The sequence below is a fragment of the Cryptomeria japonica genome, chromosome 5 (assembly GCF_030272615.1).
Source record: "Cryptomeria japonica chromosome 5, Sugi_1.0, whole genome shotgun sequence".
In the NCBI taxonomy this organism is placed as follows: domain Eukaryota; kingdom Viridiplantae; phylum Streptophyta; class Pinopsida; order Cupressales; family Cupressaceae; genus Cryptomeria; species Cryptomeria japonica.
This window is the reverse complement of record NC_081409.1, coordinates 814969096-814989611: the sequence shown is the minus strand read 5'-3', so window position 1 is coordinate 814989611 and position 20516 is coordinate 814969096.

Genomic DNA, 20516 nt, shown 5'->3' with positions numbered 1-20516 from the left:
GCACCTTTCTCACACAAACTTGCACTCAAAAGGTGATCAATCATCATGCCAGCTCCATCCTTGTACTTTTACCTACATGTTTGTCTATAATACACCATTAGGGACTCTTTCCTCAAGAAAAATAAAATATATAAAGAAGAATGATCCCTAAAACTTCATTTTGACTCCCAAATCAACACAAACAAGCACCTACAACACTCGTTTTGGGACAGTCAACTATATATGCACCAAATGAATTTATTAAACCTTCCAAATCACTTAAAATAATTATAATAACATATACCAAATAACTTTAAAATAGTAAAAATAAAAATGAAGAGATAAAACAATAATATGTTTCAGATATCACTCATGAATGCAAGGAAAATGTTGAATTTTATTGCAACGGTTTGGTATTACGAAGATCAATCTTCAAAATAAACTCTAGAAACCTCTCCTCACATGGGAAGGAGGTTTTTAAATTTATTTTGACCCACAAATCGAAAATAACTCCCATAACTACCCAAGAACCAACTAGCTTTGGAAATCCACCATTTTGAAATTGCACAAATTGACAATTTTTGACATAACTAGAAAAACTTTCTCAACTTGACTTTATGACATCAAAAAATTAACCTAATGAATTAAAAATATTAAAAATACATGATTTACCCCAAATTTACACCTAATATGCCTTTTTAACTTTTATTACTTAAATTTACTCATTTGACAACATTGACACAATTTTGACAATTTTGACACAACTAGACAACTTGACTCAAATTGACTCAACCATGACAAATATTGGCTTTACATTCCTTATTAAATTGTTTTAGGTCTCAAATGACCTTAATTACATCCATCCATTCCTTATAGACATGTTAGACCTTATAGGCCCCTTAGGTGCTCCTGCACCGGTTAGTATTACAATCCATTTACGATTTGAGTTAGTGTTAGTATTCAAATAGGGTAAGGGTTTAAGGATAAAGCATGGTGTGTGGGTTATGATTATATAATAAATATTTAATTAAAAGTAAAACTTAAAATTTAATTAGATTTATGGTTATAGTTGCATAAAGGTTCATTTAGAGTTAGGGTTAAATTAGGTCTAGATTAGGGATATTATCAAGGTTAAGACTTGATTATGGTAAGTGTTTAGTTATAGATAGGGTTTGAATTAGAATTTAAATTTAATTACATTATGGTTAGGGTTAAAAGAGGATTGAAGTTCAATTTGGGTTAGGTGTAGGCTAGAATTCAACTAGTATTAGGACTCAATAAGGGTTAGGGTTTAAGTCACGGTTAGATTAAAGTTGAAGTTTAAGGTAAGGTTTAATTATATGGTTAGAGTTTAGTTTAGGGTTAGCTAAGGGTTGGGATTCAATTAGAGGGATTAGGGTGAAGGTTTAAGGTTATAGAACTAATTAGAGTTAAGGTTCAATTATGATTAGGGTTTCATTATGGTATGTGTATAATTATATTTAGGGTTAGGATTAGAGTTCAATTTGGGTTATGATTTAATTATATTAGGATCAAGGTTAAAATAGTATAAGAGATCAATTAAGATAAGGTTTTGGGCTATATTAAGGTTAGGGTTAGATTATAATTAGAGTTTAATTAGGGTTAGGGTTAATTTTAGGGATAAGATTTAATTTTGGTTACATTAGGGTTCAACCTGTAGTTAGAACTTAATTCTAGGGTTATATTTAAATTTAGGTTTAGGTTATGGCTTAGGGTTCAATTAGGTCTAGACTAGGACATTATCAAGGTTAGGGTTTGATTATGGTAAGGTTTTAATTATAGTTAGTGTTCATATAAGAGATAAATTAGGGTTAAGGTTAAATTGTAAGTGAAGTTTAATTAGGGTTAAGATTTATGTTAGAATCCAATTAGGATTAGAGTTGAATAATGGTTAGAGTTTAGATTACGGTTAGGGTTCAATTAGGGTTAAATTAAGGTTAAATTTGTAGGACGCATTTAATTGTAGAGTTATGTTTAGGGTTAGGTTAGGATAGAAAAAAATTAGGGTTATATTTAAGTTTAGGGTTAGGGTATGGTCTAGGCTTCAATTAGGTCGAGATTGGGGATATTGTTAAGGTTAGGGTTCGATTATGGTAGTATTTTAATTATATTTAGGGTTTTTATTACAGTATAATAAGGATTAGAATTAGGCTTATGGTTCAATAAAATTAGGGTTAAGAGTTAAATTAGGAATAAAGTTCAAGGTTTGGGCTAGAATTCAATTTAGATTAGGGTACAATAAGGGTTAGGGTTCATATTAAGGTGGGGGTACAATTAGGGTTAGATTAAAGTTTATTTTTTTATGAGTAGGATTTAATTAGAGTTTAGGATTAAATTGAGGCTACAATTAGAGTTACTATTGTAGGGTAATGCATTGATACCACTTATTATCATTTTCTTATAAAATATTAAAAAAATATTCATTATAATGTGCTTTTCTTAAGAATATTTAGAATATAGACATATTTAACTAGTTTAATGTTTCTTTTAATTAAAATTAGCTTACTTGCAACCTTTATTCTAATTCTAACCTTAAACCCTAAATATATCCCTAATACAACCTTAACCCTAACAATAATTAAACCAATATATTAATTATTTGAATAATAATACAAATAACAAAGGCTACATCAATATACATAATAATTTGATATTACTATTGAAATTTTAAAAAAGAATTTACATATTAATCTAAAGCAACAACTATATTTTTCTTTTTGCATGTAAATCAAGTCAAATTTTAAAATTAAAATACATTTATTTTTTTAAAATTGTTAAATGAATCAACAATTAGATTTATAATAAATTTAAAACTAAAAATTACATAATCTTAAATGGGTAGAGTATACTTTTAGTTGTGAAATGGAAAGAAATAAAGAAATTAATCTAGATATATAACCAACATTTCTATTTTCTATTTTCTTTTTGCATGTAACAATTAATGCTAAATACTAAATGCTAAATGCTAAATTCTAAAATGCTAAAATGCAAAAGTACAAAAATGCTAAATGCTAAAATGCTAAAATACTAAAATACAAAATACAAAATGCTAAAATGCTAAAATTGCTAAATGTTAAAATGATAAAATGATAAAATGCAAAATGCTAAATGCTAAAATGATAAAATGATAAAGTCCAAAATGCAAAATGCTAAAATGCTAAAACGAAAAAATGCTAATTGCAAAAATGCTAAAATGCTAAAATGCTAAATGCTAAATGCTAAAATGCTAAAATGCTAAATGCTAAAATGCTAAAATGTAAAAATGAAAAAAGCTAAATGATAAAATACTAAAATGCTAAAATGCAAAATGCTATATGCAAAATGCTAAGTGCTAAATGCTAAAATGCAAAAATGTAAAAATGCAAAATGATAAATGATAAAATGATAAAATGCTAAAATGCTAAATGCTAAATGCAAACTGCTAAGTGCTAAATTCTAAAAATAAATTCAAAATGCAAAATTTAAAAATACAAAATGCAAAATGCAAAATGTAGAATGCAAAATGCTAAATGCAAAATGCAAAAATGCTAAAATGCAAAAATGCAAAAATGCAAAAATACTAAATGCTAAAATGCTAAAATGCTAAAATCTTAAATGCTAAATGGTAAAATGCTAAATGCTAAATGCTAAAACGCTAAAATGCTAAAATGCAAAACACTAAATGCTAAAATAATAAAATAATAAAATGCAAAATGCTAAAATGCTAAAATAATAAAATGAAAAATGAAAAATGAAAAATGCCAAGTGCTAAATCATAAATGCTAAATGATAAAAGAAAAAATACAAAATGCTAAAATGCAAAATGCAGAATGCAAAAATGCAAAAATGCAAAAATGCTAAATGCTAAATGCTAAAATGTTAAAATGCAAAAATGCAAAAGAGCTAAATGCTAAACGCTAAAATGCTTAAATGCTTAAATGGAAAATGCTAAATGCTAAAATGCTAAAATACAAAATGCTAAATGCTAAAATGCTAAAATGCTAAAATGCTAAATGCTAAATGCTAAAATGCTAAAATGCTAAATGCTAAATGCAAAATGCTAAGTGCTAAATGGTAAAATAAAAATGCTAAATACTAAATGCAAAATGCTAAAATGCTAAAATGCAAAAGGCGAAACGCTAAAATGCTAAAATACAAAAATGAAAAATGCAAAATTCTAAATGCTAAAATGCAAAATCCTAATTTTGAAAATGTTAAACTGCAAAATGCTAAATGCTAAAATGCTGAAATGCTAAAACTCTAAAATGCAAAACGCTAAATGCTAAAATGCTAAAATTCTAAAATGAAAAATGAAATATGCAAAATGTTAAGTGCTAAATGCAAAATGCAAAATGCAAAAATGCAAAATGCAAAATGCAAATTACAAATTGCAAAATGTTAAAAGAAAAATGCAAAATCGAAAATGAAAAAATGCAAAATGCTAAAATGAAAAAATACATAATGCAAAATGCAAAATGCAAAATGCAAAAATACAAAAATGCAAAATGCAAAATGCAAAAATGCAAAAATGCATAAATGCATAAATGCAAAAAAGCTAAATGCTAAAATGCAAAAATGCAAATATGCTAAATGCTAAAATGCTAAAATACTAAAATGCTAAATGATAAATACTAAAATGCTAAAATGAAAATGCTAAATGCTAAAATGTTAAAATGCCAAAATGCTAAAATGCTAAAATGCAAAATGCTAAATGCTAAAATGCTAAAATGCTAAAATGCTAAAATGGAAAATACAAAATGCAAAATGCAAAATGCAAAATGATAAATGCTAAAATGCTAAAATGCAAAAAAAGAAAAAATGCTAAATGCTAAAATGCAAAATTCTAAATGATAAAATGAAAATGAAAAATGCTAAATGCTCTAAAATTGTAAAATGCAAAATGCTAAATAATAAAATGATAAAATGCAAAATGCAGAATGCTAAAATGCTAAAATGCTAAATTGCTAAAATGCTGAAATGCTAAAATGCAAAATGTTAAAATGCTAAAATGCTAAAATCCAAAACGTAAAATACAAAATGAAAAATGAAAAATGAAAAATGAAAAATGCAAAAATGCAAAAATGCAAAAATGCTAAATGCTAAAATGCTAAAATGCAAAATGCTAAATACTAAAATGCTCAAATGCTAAAATGCTAAAATGCTAAAATGCTAAATGAAAAATGCTGAATGATAAAATGATAAAATGAAAAAATGAAAAATGCTTAATGCAAAATACTAAGTGCTAAATGACTCTACTGCTTGCTCTGGTGTCATATAAATATCTCGTTCTAATAGAAAACAAATTAGTTCGAAATCTTGCTTTGTTCTTAAATAAGTTCATGCAACATACGACCGTAAAAGGCCCAAATACTCTGAATCAAAGCTTCATTCTATTGAAATGGTGTGATGATCATAAGGAGACATATTGGGTTGGTGGACCATAATTGAAGCATTTTGGGTCATTACCCGTTTAGTAAATTCCCCCTGTGTAAAAGGAAAGCTCCCATTGAATCATTTAACCTGACGCCTATTATAAATACATCCCCTATTACATATAAACTAGCTCACACTTGAAAGGTACTTTCTCCTATGAGCTACTAAAGAGAATGCATTGATTGACTTTGTTTTTTGCAGAACCTATGCATTCTCAGAGGGTAGCTTGTGGGTTATTCTCCTGAGAGGTGTCTCCTCTCACTGTGTTGTAGTACCCCTAACGTAATCGATCTCTAACCTTGGTTTAATCTTGATCAATTTATCGTAATATTATGTGATAGTCAGATGTTGATTTTACGCGTAGCTATTGATGTGGTTTCTCTCTAGTTGTATGCAAGTTGTTTTGTGTACCTATTTTGTGGTATTAATATTGAGCTGACGCTTTCATTAAATTCTATATATGTATGCATGTATGATCTTTGGTTGCAGGAGATTTCAGGTACGAAGTCGCATGAGTGCGAGGTTCATCTTCACCTGGACGTGCAGGTTTGAATGTACCTCTGTTAATCCTTAGAGTTGGATTAGGTGGTCGTAAGACCCTAGTCGACCTTTGTCGTGCTCAAGTGAGCATCGCCAGTCGTCGTCGGTAATCCCCTTCCTGTTTGGATTTGCGAGTCATCTGTTTAGTTGGTTTTCTCGATTTGCGTGCCTGGTGTGTGTGGTTAAATGATTAATTAGTCTTTAGTAATTTTCTTTATTAAATATATGCGTTTGTGCATTGAAGATTATGGGCTAGATTTATCGGGATTTCGTTATGTGATTTTCATTGATATTGGATTTCTCGTTTTAATTTGGAAGTAAATCTGATTAAATGTTTGTTTTCGAATATTTAATGCATTTATTTATGCTGTTGAAAAAGAAAGTTTGGTATTTAATCGCAATAGACGTAATTGCATTCTGTTGGATTCTAAAATTTGAAAGATTAAAATTCAGTTAAAAGAGAAATCGATTTTGAATTAAAAAGCAATTTAAATTATTGTAATAATTAGAAAAGTATTAATTTGAGTATTATTTTTTTTAAATAAAATTTTAAATTCCAAAAATAGAAAATTTTGGGTCAACTCTTCCATATAACCCAAATTTGGGGAAAAATGAAAAAATGGACATTTTGGAGGATTTTTGGTTGGAAATTATGTCGGAGATGAAATTGGAGGAATTTTGGATGGAGAAGGAAGGATTTGGGCAGCTGGAGATTGGGATTCTTCAGCCGATCTTGCCAGGAACGCGAGATCAGGTAGGATCAAACTCTTAATTTTAGTTTTTTTTTGTTGAAATGAAAATGGGGGTTTTATCTTGGCTTTGGATTCTCCATTGAATGCCATATTTTTGATTGATTTAGTAAATTAACCAGCTTGGCTGGGAGTGTTTTTGAGATGTGTTAATTCCTCCACTCATTTTGGGCATTTGAAACCCTTGGATGTTTGAATAGAATGAGAAAACCAACCAAGAAAATGTGATTTCAATCTCAGTTGTTTAAACCGAATTCATGGTAAATCAGAATTTTTCTTATCATAATTGCGGTGGGCGTTTGGATTTTCATTGTTTTCGAACTGTGTTTTCAAAGGAAAAAGAAAATATGTATTTTTATGCCGAGCTGGGCGTTTGTGTATTTTCGGACTGTGTGTGTGTGTTTTTTAAAAAAAATATAGAAAACAATTTATATTTTGCGGTGGACTGTGCGTTTTACGTTTAGCGGACTGTGGGTCGGGGTATGGCAGAGCGGGGAGCGGAGCTCCACCCGCTCCCCTCCCCTCCCCCGCGTGTCCCCCCACTTCCTCCCCGTTCCCTTGCTTCGTACTCGCAGTGTGTTTGGGGCTGCGGCCCACGGCGGTAGCCGCAGGGGCCGCGGTGGCCGCAGGGGCCGTGGTGGCCGCTGGGCGCCGCGGCACCTGCGGGCACCACCGTGGGCGCCGCCCGCGAAGCCCTAACCCTAGCTGCGTATTCAAACGCGTTTTTTTTTTTTTTTGTTTTTAGCGTAGTGATTAACATCGTTTTTTTTTATGTATTTTTTTTCAGTATTTAAAAAAAAAAATGCATAGGATTTTTATATCATTTTAATGACAGTTGTGTTTAATGTTAAGTTTGATTAGTTGCTTAATTATGATAAAAGGGCATATCATGTTAAAGGATCACTTGATATTGATTAACTATATAATAGAATTTATAGGTGAATTAATCATTCAATTTCATTTCATGATTTGTGCACCTTGTCTAATTAAGTTCTAATATTGATAATTTCATCATCGAATATTAATTGGCTATACTTTGGTCCAATCTTGGATTAATAAGTTTATATCATGTGCGTTTGGAAATGAGTATCTACAACTGAATTCCCTTTATAATTATATTCCCGTGATTCGTATTTTGCATCTGGGATTGAAAATATGAAACTATAGAGGTCGGTTTTAGACCGGTATGTTAATGACGTTCTATTGGAGATTAAATGTATCCTTGTTTAAATTGCTTAATGGTTGTCTAAATTTTATTAATATAAATTGGTTTAAAAACTCTTTACGGCTTTATATGCCTGTTCGATGCCTTGAACCTTAAGAGTTAGAAAACCAAGAACAACTTAACCCTAGATGAGGTAGATAATTGTAACCTATTTTAGATCATGTAGAAAACTTGATCGATTTTAATGTTTAAATCAATTGAGGAATATTGTCTTTTCTGATTACTGCCTTGCGAGTTTAATTTCTGTATTCGCCTTTAATTATGAAATGGCATGTTTTGCTTGTTTAGTAGGACCCTGTCGTATGAAATGATTTGGTGTACCTGTTCAGTCCTCAATTCCGAGTTGACTATTGTGTTGTAGTAGTGTCGCTTGGATCATATCCTCCTTGTGTGTGAATCGAATGATGATTGTGGTTGACTGTTGTTGGTCGGGTCTCTAATTAGAGTACCGTTAGTAAGTGTTCACCCTTGAGTCGTGTTTGACAAGATGATTGTTTTTCTCTTCTTGAACTTCGTTCGTCTGACCATGTGCATTCCTTGGTTTTTGAGTTCGTCTGAGTTTAGTCTAGTGTCGTATGGGAAAGTGGCTTTCGATTGGGGGCCGCGCCCAAAGTGGCTGCTGGGAAACCCGTCGAAAGTGAGTCTAATAAGTGATAACCTAAATAGATTAGAATGTAATCTCTAATAAGATAAATGTGCCTCACACATGGGACGAGTGCTATCATAGACTCGACATGCTGTGAGAAGGCTTGAAATGGCAAACCATCTTCCTTGTCTTCACGAGAGGATGTGTGGGTCCACATGAGACTTGGATGGGCCGGAAGCTCAGATTAGGTTGCCAGGGTGACCCAGTATGGGGCCGGGACCTATGAAGACTTGCCATGGTATCCATACCAGGTTGTGTGATGACACTTGTCCCTACGTTTGCTAGTGTGTTGTCGTTTTGTCCTGTTAGGAGTACCTTTGTGAGTCATCCTTTTGTCTCTGCCCTTGTGAGTGTCGGTTTCATGTTAGACCTTGGGTGGTGATGGCTCAGTTTTGTGGATGCTCTCCTGGACTCTTGTTTTAGCTTGGATTATGTTCAGCTGGATCCTGTTCTTCTCAAGGATCGTTTATGTATTATGGACCGATGTGGTCATTTGTATATTGCTTATGTATCGCCTTGATGGCTGGATTGTAATTGGTGTAACCTCTTGTATTCTTAACCTTATTATTTATCAGAGGGGGTCTTGCAGTTGAGCAGACCCGGAGATGTAGCCCTTTAGGGGTGAACTCCGAGATCACTATGGTGTTATGTGATGTATTCCCTTATGTTTCCTTTATTCAGTGTTATCATGTATGATTAGCTTATGTTAGAATGGTTAAGTGGATAATTGGAATTAACTTTAAATGCGTATATTCAGTTCTATCTTGAATGCCATGTTGATCGAATGCATGATTGGTTAAGATGTGATTTATCATAAATGCATGTGTGTAATCATCCTTTAAATGCAATAAGTTGGAATATGGAATAATGTATCTTAGAGTAATGAATTATATTCAGTTGTTGTTAAGAATTTAAATATGCCTGGAAAGATCTCTTATGTTATGATGAAGTCCTAGTGTATTAGAATGTTAGATGTATGGCTTGTATTTTTAATGAAAAGCTTGAATGAAGATTATGAATAGATCTGAATGGATGAATCCTTGTTGTAATTTATATTTCCGTCCTTTGAGAGAGATTGTCCTGATTAAGAATTATCTCATTATTAAGATAATCAGATATTGGATTAATTGTGTGAGTTAAGGAAATTGTGGTATTTAAGTCATCTCGTTGGGAAACTCTTTAGGTGTTAGTTGATGTCTTCCGCTATGTAATCTGAATCTTTGTTATCTTGTTGCTTCTTATGTGTTGCAACTTTTAAAAAAAAAATTATTGCACTCTATTCTTGTGTTATGGCTTAATCCCTTCGGGGTTTCCTGGCGGGGCATTACATTTGGTATCAGAGCCCAAGTTGCAAACATTGGGATCTCTGGTGTCACGTGTGCCCTCTATTTGTGTGAGGTGTATCGACCTTATGTGTATGCTTGTCCTCCTTTTGCATGTGAGTGATTGAGCAGACCTTGTCGGGTGTGTAATGTGTGTGTTCACACCTTGTTTTCGCCTTCTTGATGTTGGTGTTTGAGTTCTTATTTGTGCATTGTGTGCTTATTGATGTCTTGGTCTGCGATTTCTCTTATTCTGAAAGAGAGTCGTATGTACCTTCTCTTATTGAGTGTTGTACTCTTTAGACTAATCCATTTGGGTTGGTCCGTGCTTGCCTTGAATCTGAAAGTGCGAATTATGTTTGTTTAAAGATTATGATCTAGCTTAATGTTGTCCATTTGAAGGACTAGTATGGAAATTATTGAATGCTTATTTTATAGAAAATTAAATGATTATCGCCATTCCTCTCTCTCTTTCTGGAAATTGAAATGATTAAGATATGTGTAATTATCTTTGATTCAAGTTTTCTTGTTTGCAAGAGAGAAAAAAGGGTGTGACTTCTTGAACCCTTGGGTGAGCCTTATGACGCTTATGTTTTTAGATTATTAAAAGGGCTATGGGTTTGAAAGTTTATTTTGGTTATTGGGAGAAAACTGTACGTGTATGTTTAAAGAATTCTCCATGTGTATGTTGTAGGAGTAGCATGATTAAATTCTACCTTAGAAAGGTGCATTTCTATGCGAATAGTTGAATTATGTTAAACTGCTTGGTTTGTGGAAGAAGTATTAAAAAGAGCATGTTATTGTAGCTTCGAGAGAGTATTAATGTGTTTTCCGAAAGATTGTTTTATGTGTTTCATTAAACCAGTTTGATTGAAGATTTATTTTAGCAAATGCTCCATTGAACTCGCTTTTGGGTATATGAAATTACCTTAATGTGTTTAGAAAGTGCCAATGAAAAGCTTGTTTGATGTGCATGCATTAATATGTTTTAATTGGGTAATAACTCTTTGCTTATCTTTGATTGTAATGTGATCTTTTCTAATTGTTTGCAAATTATGACGTGTGTCTATATTGTATTATTATAAGTGAGTGTTCTTATGAGGTCTTGCATTATCAAAAAGATTGCTTCTCTTGATCTCTGTTTTGTTTGGAAAACTAGAACCTCCTGTTGCAACCATAATTATTGGAACTGTTTTTGTTAGGCTGATTGACATCCTTCTAAATGGTAGCGAAATGAAAACTGTGTAATTGAAATGATAGGCTTACAGTGAGAAATTTAATATTATAGCGTGATCTTGATTGATCTTGTGTCTTTGTAGGAAATAGTTTGGCTATCAAACTCTCTTTCCCTTCTCTTTGCCTAATCATAAGAATTTTAGAAATGCTATTAAAGAATGCATTGATTATATAGAATGTTTATAAAACATGTGAAATTGTATGTTGGCATTTGGGCTTCATAGTGATAGATGAAAGTCTTAAGCTTTAGAAATGAATTTGCTTAGCTAGTAATTTAGTTATGAATGCTTAGTGAGATTCAAGAAAGATGTAGGAATAATGTTAATTCCTTATGTAATGGTGAATTGTTAGTAATTTCAGTACTTGTAACTAGAGTGAACTTGATTCAGTTATTTATATAGAAAGCATAATTGGAATCTTCCTTGATTAGATGTTAGCATACTGAAAAGTATTTCCCGTAAATGTGACTAAACCAGTACTGGTGTATTTGTGCGTATTGTAAGAAACCAATGCTTATTATATGTGCCCATGGATTGGTGAAGTAATCAACCATGGAGGATATGTTGCTTATGAGTATGGGAAACCATACTGTTTATGTAATGTTGCTTATTTGTTTCCCTGCTGAGTACCAAACCTCAGGTTGTGGGTAACTCAGTATGTTAAGGGGTAGTATTCGAAGCGACCGTTCCTTGAATAGTATGGATTGGCATACGAGTAATGTCGGCGCGAAGCGACTTTAGCTTCTCTACTTCGAGGAATGATATAGTTGTACTACTAAACTGTATCAAGGTGTACTCAATACTTTCCCTTTGATGAATCTATTTATAGGTTTATGTGTGCTAGCCTATTCCTCTTCCTTATTTGAGCATTTTGGATGGTGATTCTTGTGTATAGTGATGGTATGATTTGGAGGATCCTTTGCCTTGTCTTCATGAAAGGTAGGTTTATTCACATGTGCTGCCAGTTAGTATGTGTTGGTGGGCATGTGGGTGGACCATAGTCATGTATACCTCTGGCTTACGGCGAGTATCCTTCTAGATACGTCGCTATGCGGGATGTGGCTTGCGCGTGCTTTTTTCGCGAGGTGCACTACCATGCGGGATACGTCCATTGTGTGTTTTCTCCACTTGGGGTATTGCCATGCCACGTGATGACGTGATGCGGGGTGATGTCGAGGTGCACACCGCCATGCCATGTGGATAGTGTGACTATGTCGCACCACATGATGAGCTACTGCAATAGCTAGTCAGTTGTTCCTTCCTTCCTCGTTGGTGGCTAGATGCTACTCACACAGTGATGTTACGTGCAGTTGTGATATTCTTTATATTTCTTTGGGGATCAGCAATTTATTTTACTTTGACTTTGAAGGTTTAGCCACAATCTTGTGATCTTTTGCACTTTGATTTGGTGTTGCAATTCTGGATTATTTTCTTACCTTATTGTTGGAATTGATGATTTATTATCTTTATTCATCTGTACTTTGGTGGCTAAACTGGTTTATCATTATTGTTTTCGGATGCTGGTCTTGTGTCGAAATGTGAAATTCCTCTCCAAGGATGTATGATACGGAATTGGTAGAGTGTGTGCGAGGAAGTTGTTGTAGGGAACCATGAGGATAGGGGGTATGTGAGGCTGTGACGCAGCTAGTACCCACTACCTACCTATGTGTGGTGACTATCTCTTGGAGGCTAACCACCTTGTTCAACAAGGGATATTCACAAGGGTCTTGTATGGAAGGTAGCACCGCTATGGTGTGCCTAGCACCATCGAGCCCTTGAGTGAGATATTGGATATTTATGATCATATTGTAGTTCTGAGATCAGATATAGAGATGCTGATCGTGCATGTTATCTTTGACCGAGCATTAGACATGCTCACATGTGGCCTTTTCTGTTATGCATTCCAGTTATGTGGATGGTTATTATGTGTATCATGGAGTAGATTGTGTTAACTTGTCACTATGTTATGGGACATAGTCTTTGGAAAGGTTGTTATATGCCTGGCAAGTGTAATCAATTGAGTTATTTTGTTGCTCATATTTCATGGAAGTTAATTTGGTTGTAGAAATTGATATTTTGAGCTAGTTCTATTCAATAAAATTTTACGATAAAGATGGATTGGTAAAGGAAATTGATCTTGATGGCATGTTTTCCTGTCATTTTTTATCAATGATTATGGTAATTGTTGTTTACCTCCTTGTAATGTTTTAATTTGGTGTAATGAAAGGAAGAAAATTCTTGTTTCTTTGCTATGATTATTGATAATTCCTAGAATATTTTAAAGGAATGTATGGTTTTAGATGTATCTTGCCAATGGATAATGGCGTTTGTAAAGGATTTTGCAATAATATTTCATTTATTTATGGAAGGATTTCTATGTGCAATTTGATCTTTGTTGAATGAGTTTCAGGGCTGATGCGTACGATATGTTCTCCATCTAGCCTTACGACTTCCAGGAGTAAGTCGGAACCTAGGGGGGGAGAATGTAGTACCCCTACCGTAATCGATCTCTAACCTTGGTTTAATCTTGATCAGTTTATCGTAATATTATGTGATAGTCAGATGTTGATTTTACGCGTAGCTATTGATGTGGTTTCTCTCTAGTTGTATGCAAGTTGTTTTGTGTACCTATTTTGTGGTATTAATATTGAGCTGACGCTTTCATTAAATTCTATATATGTATGCATGTATGATCTTTGGTTGCAGGAGATTTCAGGTACGAAGTCGCATGAGCGCGAGGTTCGTCTTCACCTAGACGTGCAGGTTTCAATGTACCTCTGTTAATCCTTAGAGTTGGATTAGGTGGTCGTAAGACCCTAGTCGACCTTTGTCGTGCTCAAGTGAGCATCGCCGGTCGTTGTCGGTAATCCCCTTCCTATTTGGATTTGCGAGTCATCTGTTTAGTTGGCTTTCTCAATTTGCGTGCCTGGTGTGTGTGGTTAAATGATTAATTAGTCTTTAGTAATTTTCTTTATTAAATATATGCGTTTGTGCATTGAAGATTATGGGCTAGATTTATCGGGATTCCGTTATGTGATTTTCATTGATATTGGATTTCTCGTTTTAATTTGGAAGTAAATCTAATTAAATGTTTGTTTTCGAATATTTAATGCATTTATTTATGCTGTTGAAAAAGAAAGTTTGGTATTTAATCGCAATAGACGTAATTGCATTCTGTTGGATTCTGAAATTTGAAAGATTAAAATTCAGTTAAAAGAGAAATCGATTTTGAATTAAAAAGCAATTTAAATTATTGTAATAGCTAGAAAAGTATTAATTTGAGTATTATTTTTTTAAAATAAAATTTTAAATTCCAAAAATAGAAAATTTTGGGTCAACTCTTCCATATAACCCAAATTTGGGGAAAAAAGAAAAAATGGACATTTTGGAGGATTTTTGGTTGGAAATTATGTTGGAGATGAAATTGGAGGAATTTTGGATGGAGAAGGAAGGATTTGGGCAGCTGGAGATTGGGATTCTTCAGCCGATCTTGCCAGGAACGCGAGATCAGGTAGGATCAAACTCTTAATTTTAGTTTTTTTTTTGTTGAAATGAAAATGGGGGTTTTATCTTGGCTTTGGATTCTCCATTGAATGCCATATTTTTGATTGATTTAGTAAATTAACCAGCTTGGCTGGGAGTGTTTTTGAGATGTGTTAATTCCTCCACTCTTTTTGGGCGTTTGAAACCCTTGGATGTTTGAATAGAATGAGAAAACCCACCAAGAAAACGTGATTTCAATCTCAGTTGTTTAAACCGAATTCATGGTAAATCGGAATTTTTCTTATCATAATTGCGGTGGGCGTTTGGATTTTCATTGTTTTCGAACTGTGTTTTCAAAGGAAAAAGAAAATATGTATTTTTATGCCGAGCTGGGCGTCTGTGTATTTTCGGACTGTGTGTGTGTGTTTTTTTAAAAAAATATAGAAAACAATTTATATTTTGGGGTGGACTGTGCGTTTTACGTTTAGCGGACTGTGGGTCGGGGTATGGGAGAGCGGGGAGTGGAGCTCCACCCGCTCCCCTCCCCTCCCCCGCGCGTCCCCCCACTTCCTCCCCGTTCCCTTGCTTCGTACTCGCAGTGTGTTTGGGGCTGTGGCCCACGGCGGTGGCCGCTGGGCGCCGTGGCACCTGCGGGCACCACCGTGGGTGCCGCCCGCGAAGCCCTAACCCTAGCCGTGTATTCAAACGCGTTATTTTTTTTTTTTTGTTTTTAGCGTAGTGATTAACATCATTTTTTTTTATGTATTTTTTTTTAGTATTTTAAAAAAAAAAATGCATAGGATTTTTATATCATTTTAATGACAGTTTTGTTTAATGTTAAGTTTGATTAGTTGCTTAATTATGATAAAAGGGCATATCATGTTAAAGGATCACTTGATATTGATTAATTATATAATAGAATTTATAGGTGAATTAATCATTCAATTTCATTTCATGATTTGTGCACCTTGTCTAATTAAGTTCTAATATTGATAATTTCATCATCGAATATTAATTGGCTATACTTTGGTCCAATCTTGGATTAATAAGTTTATATCATGTGCGTTTGGAAATGAGTATCTACAACTGAATTCCCTTTATAATTATATTCCCGTGATTCGTATTTTGCATCTGGGATTGAAAATATGAAACTGTAGAGGTCGGTTTTAGACCGGTATGTTAATGATGTTCTATTGGAGATTAAATGTATCCTTGTTTAAATTGCTTAATGGTTGTCTAAATTTTATTAATATAAATTGGTTTAAAAACTCTTTACGGCTTTATATGCCTGTCCGATGCCTTGAACCTTAAGAGTTAGAAAACCAAGAACAACTTAACCCTAGATGAGGTAGATAACTATAACCTGTTTTAGATCATGTAGAAAACTTGATCGATTTTAATGTTTAAATCAATTCAGGAATATTGTCTTTTCTGATTACTGCCTTGCGAGTTTAATTTCTGTATTCGCGTTTAATTATGAAATGGCATGTTTTGCTTGTTTAGTAGGACCCTGTCGTATGAAATGATTTGGTGTACCTGTTCAGTCCTCGATTCCGAGTTGACTGTTGTGTTGTAGTAGTGTCGCTTGGATCATATCCTCCTTGTGTGTGAATCGAATGATGGTTGTGGTTGACCGTTGTTGGTCGGGTCTCTAATTAGAGTACCATTAGTAAGTGTTCACCCTTGAGTCGTGTTTGACCAGATGATTGTTTTTCTCTTCTTGAACTCCGTTCGTCTGACCATGTGTATTCCTTGGTTTTTGAGTTCGTCTGAGTTTAGTCTAGTGTCGTATGGGAAAGTGGCTGCTGGGAAACCCGTCGAAAGTGAGTCTAATAAGTGATAACCTAAATAGATTAGAATGTAATCTCTAATAAGATAAATGTGCCTCACACATGGGACGAGTGCTATCATAGACTCGACATGCTGTGAGAAGGCCTGAAATGGCAAACCATCTTCCTTGTCTTCACGAGAGGATGTGTGGGTCCACATGAGACTTGGATGGGCCGGAAGCTCAGATTAGGTTGCCAGGGTGACCCAGTGTATGGGGCCGGGACCTATGAAGACTTGCCATGGTATCCATACCAGGTTGTGTGATGACACTTGTCCCTATGTTCGCTAGTGTGTTGTCGTTTTGTCCTGTTAGGAGTACCTTTGTGAGTCGTCCTTTTGTCTCTGCCCTTGTGAGTGTCGGTTTCATGTTAGACCTTGGGTGGTGATGGCTCAGTTTTGTGGATGCTCTCTTGGACACTTGTTTTAGCTTGGATTATGTTCAGCTGGATCCTGTTCTTCTCAAGGATCGTTTATGTATTATGGACCGATGTGGTCATTTGTATATTGCTTATGTATCGCCTTGATGGCTGGATTGTAATTGGTGTAACCTCTTGTATTCTTAACCTTATTATTTATCAGAGGGGGTCTTGCAGTTGAGCAGACCCGGAGATGTAGCCCTTTAGGGGTGAACTCCGAGATCACTATGGTGTTATGTGATGTATTCCCTTATGTTTCCTTTATTCAGTGTTATCATGTATGATTAGCTTATGTTAGAATGGTTAAGTGGATAATTGGAATTAACTTTAAATGCGTATATTCAGTTCTATCTTGAATGCCATGTTGATCGAATGCATGATTGGTTAAGATGCGATTTATCGTAAATGCATGTGTGTAATCATCCTTTAAATGCAATAAGTTGGAATATGGAATAATGTATCTTAGAGTAATGAATTATATTCAGTTGTTGTTAAGAATTTAAATATGCTTGGAAAGATCTCTTAGGTTATGATGAAGTCCTAGTGTATTAGAATGTTAGATGTATGGCTTGTATTTTTAATGAAAAGCTTGAATGAAGATTATGAATAGATCTGAATGGATGAATCCTTGTTGTAATTTATATTTCCGTCCTTTGAGAGAGATTGTCCTGATTAAGAATTATCTCATTATTAAGATAATCAGATATTGGATTAATTGTGTGAGTTAAGGAAATTGTGGTATTTAAGTAATCTCGTTGGGAAACTCTTTAGGTGTTAGTTGATGTCTTCCTCTATGTAATCTGAATCTTTGTTATCTTGTTGCTTCTTATGTGTTGCAACTTTTTAATAAAAAATTATTGCACTCTATTCTTGTGTTATGGCTTAATCCCTTCGGGGTGTCCTGGCGGGGCATTACATGTGTGCTCTACTTATTGATACTCTCCTTTCTTTTCTCATGTGCGAGAAATGCCTGTTCCCCACCTTACGGATCTACTACTCTCTCACCTTTCTATGTCCACTATACTGCTGGGTCTTACAGCCCATCCTTCATTGTTCTTATATAATTCTATCCAGAACCATGTAAGTAGAATGGGGATTGACGTAAACATGAATGTTAAGTTGAGGGTTGCTATGGGTCAATGGGTTTAGCAATTAGCTCCCTTGCTTGCTCTGTCACTAATTATGGTAAAAAAAATACAAAATGCAAAATGCAAAAATGAAAAATGAAAAAAGAAAAATGTAAAATGCAAAATACAAAATTCAAAATGCAAAATGCTAAACACTAAATGCTAAATACAAAATGCAAAAATGCAAAAATCCAAAAAATGCAAAAATGGTAAAATGCAAAAATGCAAAAATGCTAAATACTAAAATGCTAAAATGCTAAAATGTAAAATGCTAAATGCTAAAATGCTAAATGCTAAATGCTAAATGCTAAAATGCTAGAATGCTAAAATGCTAAATGCTAAATGCTAAATGCTAAATGCTAAATGCTAAATGTTAAATGCTAAAATGCTAAAATGCTAAAATGCTAAAATGCTAAATGCTAAAATGCTAAATGCTAAAATGCTAAAATGCAAAATGCTAAATGCTAAATGCTAAAATGCAAAATGCTAAAATGCTAAAATGCTAAAATGCTAAAATGCTAAAATGCTAAAATGCTAAAATGCTAAATGCAAAATGCGAAAATGATAAAATGCTAAAATGCAAAATGATAAATGGAAAATGGTAAGTGCTAAATGCTAAATGCTAAATGCTAAATACTAAAAGAAAAAATACAAAATGCTAAAATGCAAAATTGCAAACTGCAAAATGTGAAAATGCAAAAATGCAAAAATACAAAAATGAAAAAATGCTAAATGCTAAAATGTAAAAATGCTAAATGCAAAAATGCTAAATGCAAAAATGCTAAATGCTAAAATGCTAAAATGCTAAAATGCTAAAATGCTAGATTCTAAATGCTAAAATGCTAAAATAAAAAATGCTAAATGCTAAAATGCTAAAATGCTAAAATGCAAAATGCTAAAATGCTAAAATGCTAAAATGCTAAAATGCTAAAATGCAAAATGCAATATTCTAAAATGTTAAAATGATAAAATGATAAAATGATAAATGCTAAATGCTAAAATGCCAAAATGCAAAATGCAAAATGCAAAATGCAAAATGCAAAATGCAAAATGCAAAATGCAAAATGCAAAATGCAAAATGCAAAATGCAAAATGCAAAATGCAAAATGCAAAATGCAAAATGAAAAATGCTAAATGCTAAATGCTAAATGCTAAATGCTAAAATGCTAAAATGCAAAAAAGAAAAAATTCAAAAATGCTCAATGCTAAAATGCTAAATTTCTAAAATTTAAAATGCTAAATGCTTAAATGCTAAAATGCTAAAATGCTAAAATGCTAAATGCTAAAATGCTAAATGCTAAAAGAAAAATGAAAAATGAAAAATACAAAAAATTCAAAAAAGGAAAAATGCAAAATCATAAAATGCAAAAAAGCAAAATGTAAAATGCAAAAAAACAAAAATGCAAAATTGTAAAAACGTGAAATGCAAAAATGCAAAAATGCAAAAATGCCAAATGCTAAAATGTAAAAATGCAAAAATGGTAAATGCTAAAATGCTAAAATGGTGAATACTAAAATGCAAAACTACAAAATGCAAAATGAAAAAATGAAAAATGCAAAATACAAAATTCAAAATGCTAAAATGCAAAAATATAGAATTGCAAAAATGATAAATGCTAAAATGCTAAAATGAAAAAATGCAAAAATGAAAAATGCTAAAATGCTAAAATGCTAAAATGCTAAAATGCTAAAATGCTAAAATGCTAAATGCTAAATGCTAAATGCTAAATGCTAAAATGCTAAAATGTAAAATGCTAAATGCTAAAATGCTAAAATGCTAAAATGCTAAAATTCTAAAATGCAAAATGCTAAATGCTAAAATTCTAAAATGCAAAATGCTAAATGCTAAATTATAAGTCATAAATGCTAAAACAAAAATGCAAAATGCAAAATGCAAAGATGCAAAATGCAAAAATGCAAAATGGAAAATGCTAAATGCTAAATGCTAAATGCTAAAAGAAAAATGAAAAATGAAAAATGAAAAAATGCAAAAAAGTAAAAATGCAAAATGCTAAAATGCAAAAATGCAAAAACCAAAAATGGAAAATGCAAAATGAAAAATGAAAAATGCAAAAATGCAAAAATGCAAAATGCAAAATGCAAAAATGTAAAAATGAAAAATGCAAAATGCAAAATGTAAAATGCAAAAATGCAAAAATGCAAAAATGCAAAAATGCAAAAATGCAAAAATGTTGAATGCTAAAATGCTAAAATACTAAAATGCTAAATGCTAAATGCTAAATGTTAAAATGCAAAAATGCAAAATGCAAAAATTCTAAAATGTTAAAATTCAAAATGCAAAATGCTAAATGCAAAATGGTAAAATGGTAAAATGTAAAATGCTAAATGCTAAAATGCTAAAATGTTAAATGCTAAATGCTAAAATGCTAAAATGCTAAAATGCTAAAATGCTAAATTCTAAATGCAAAATGGTAAGTGCTAAATGCTAAAATAAAAATGCAAAATAGACAATTCAAAAATGCAAAATACAAAATGCAAAATGCAAAATGGTAAATGCTAAAAGAAAAATA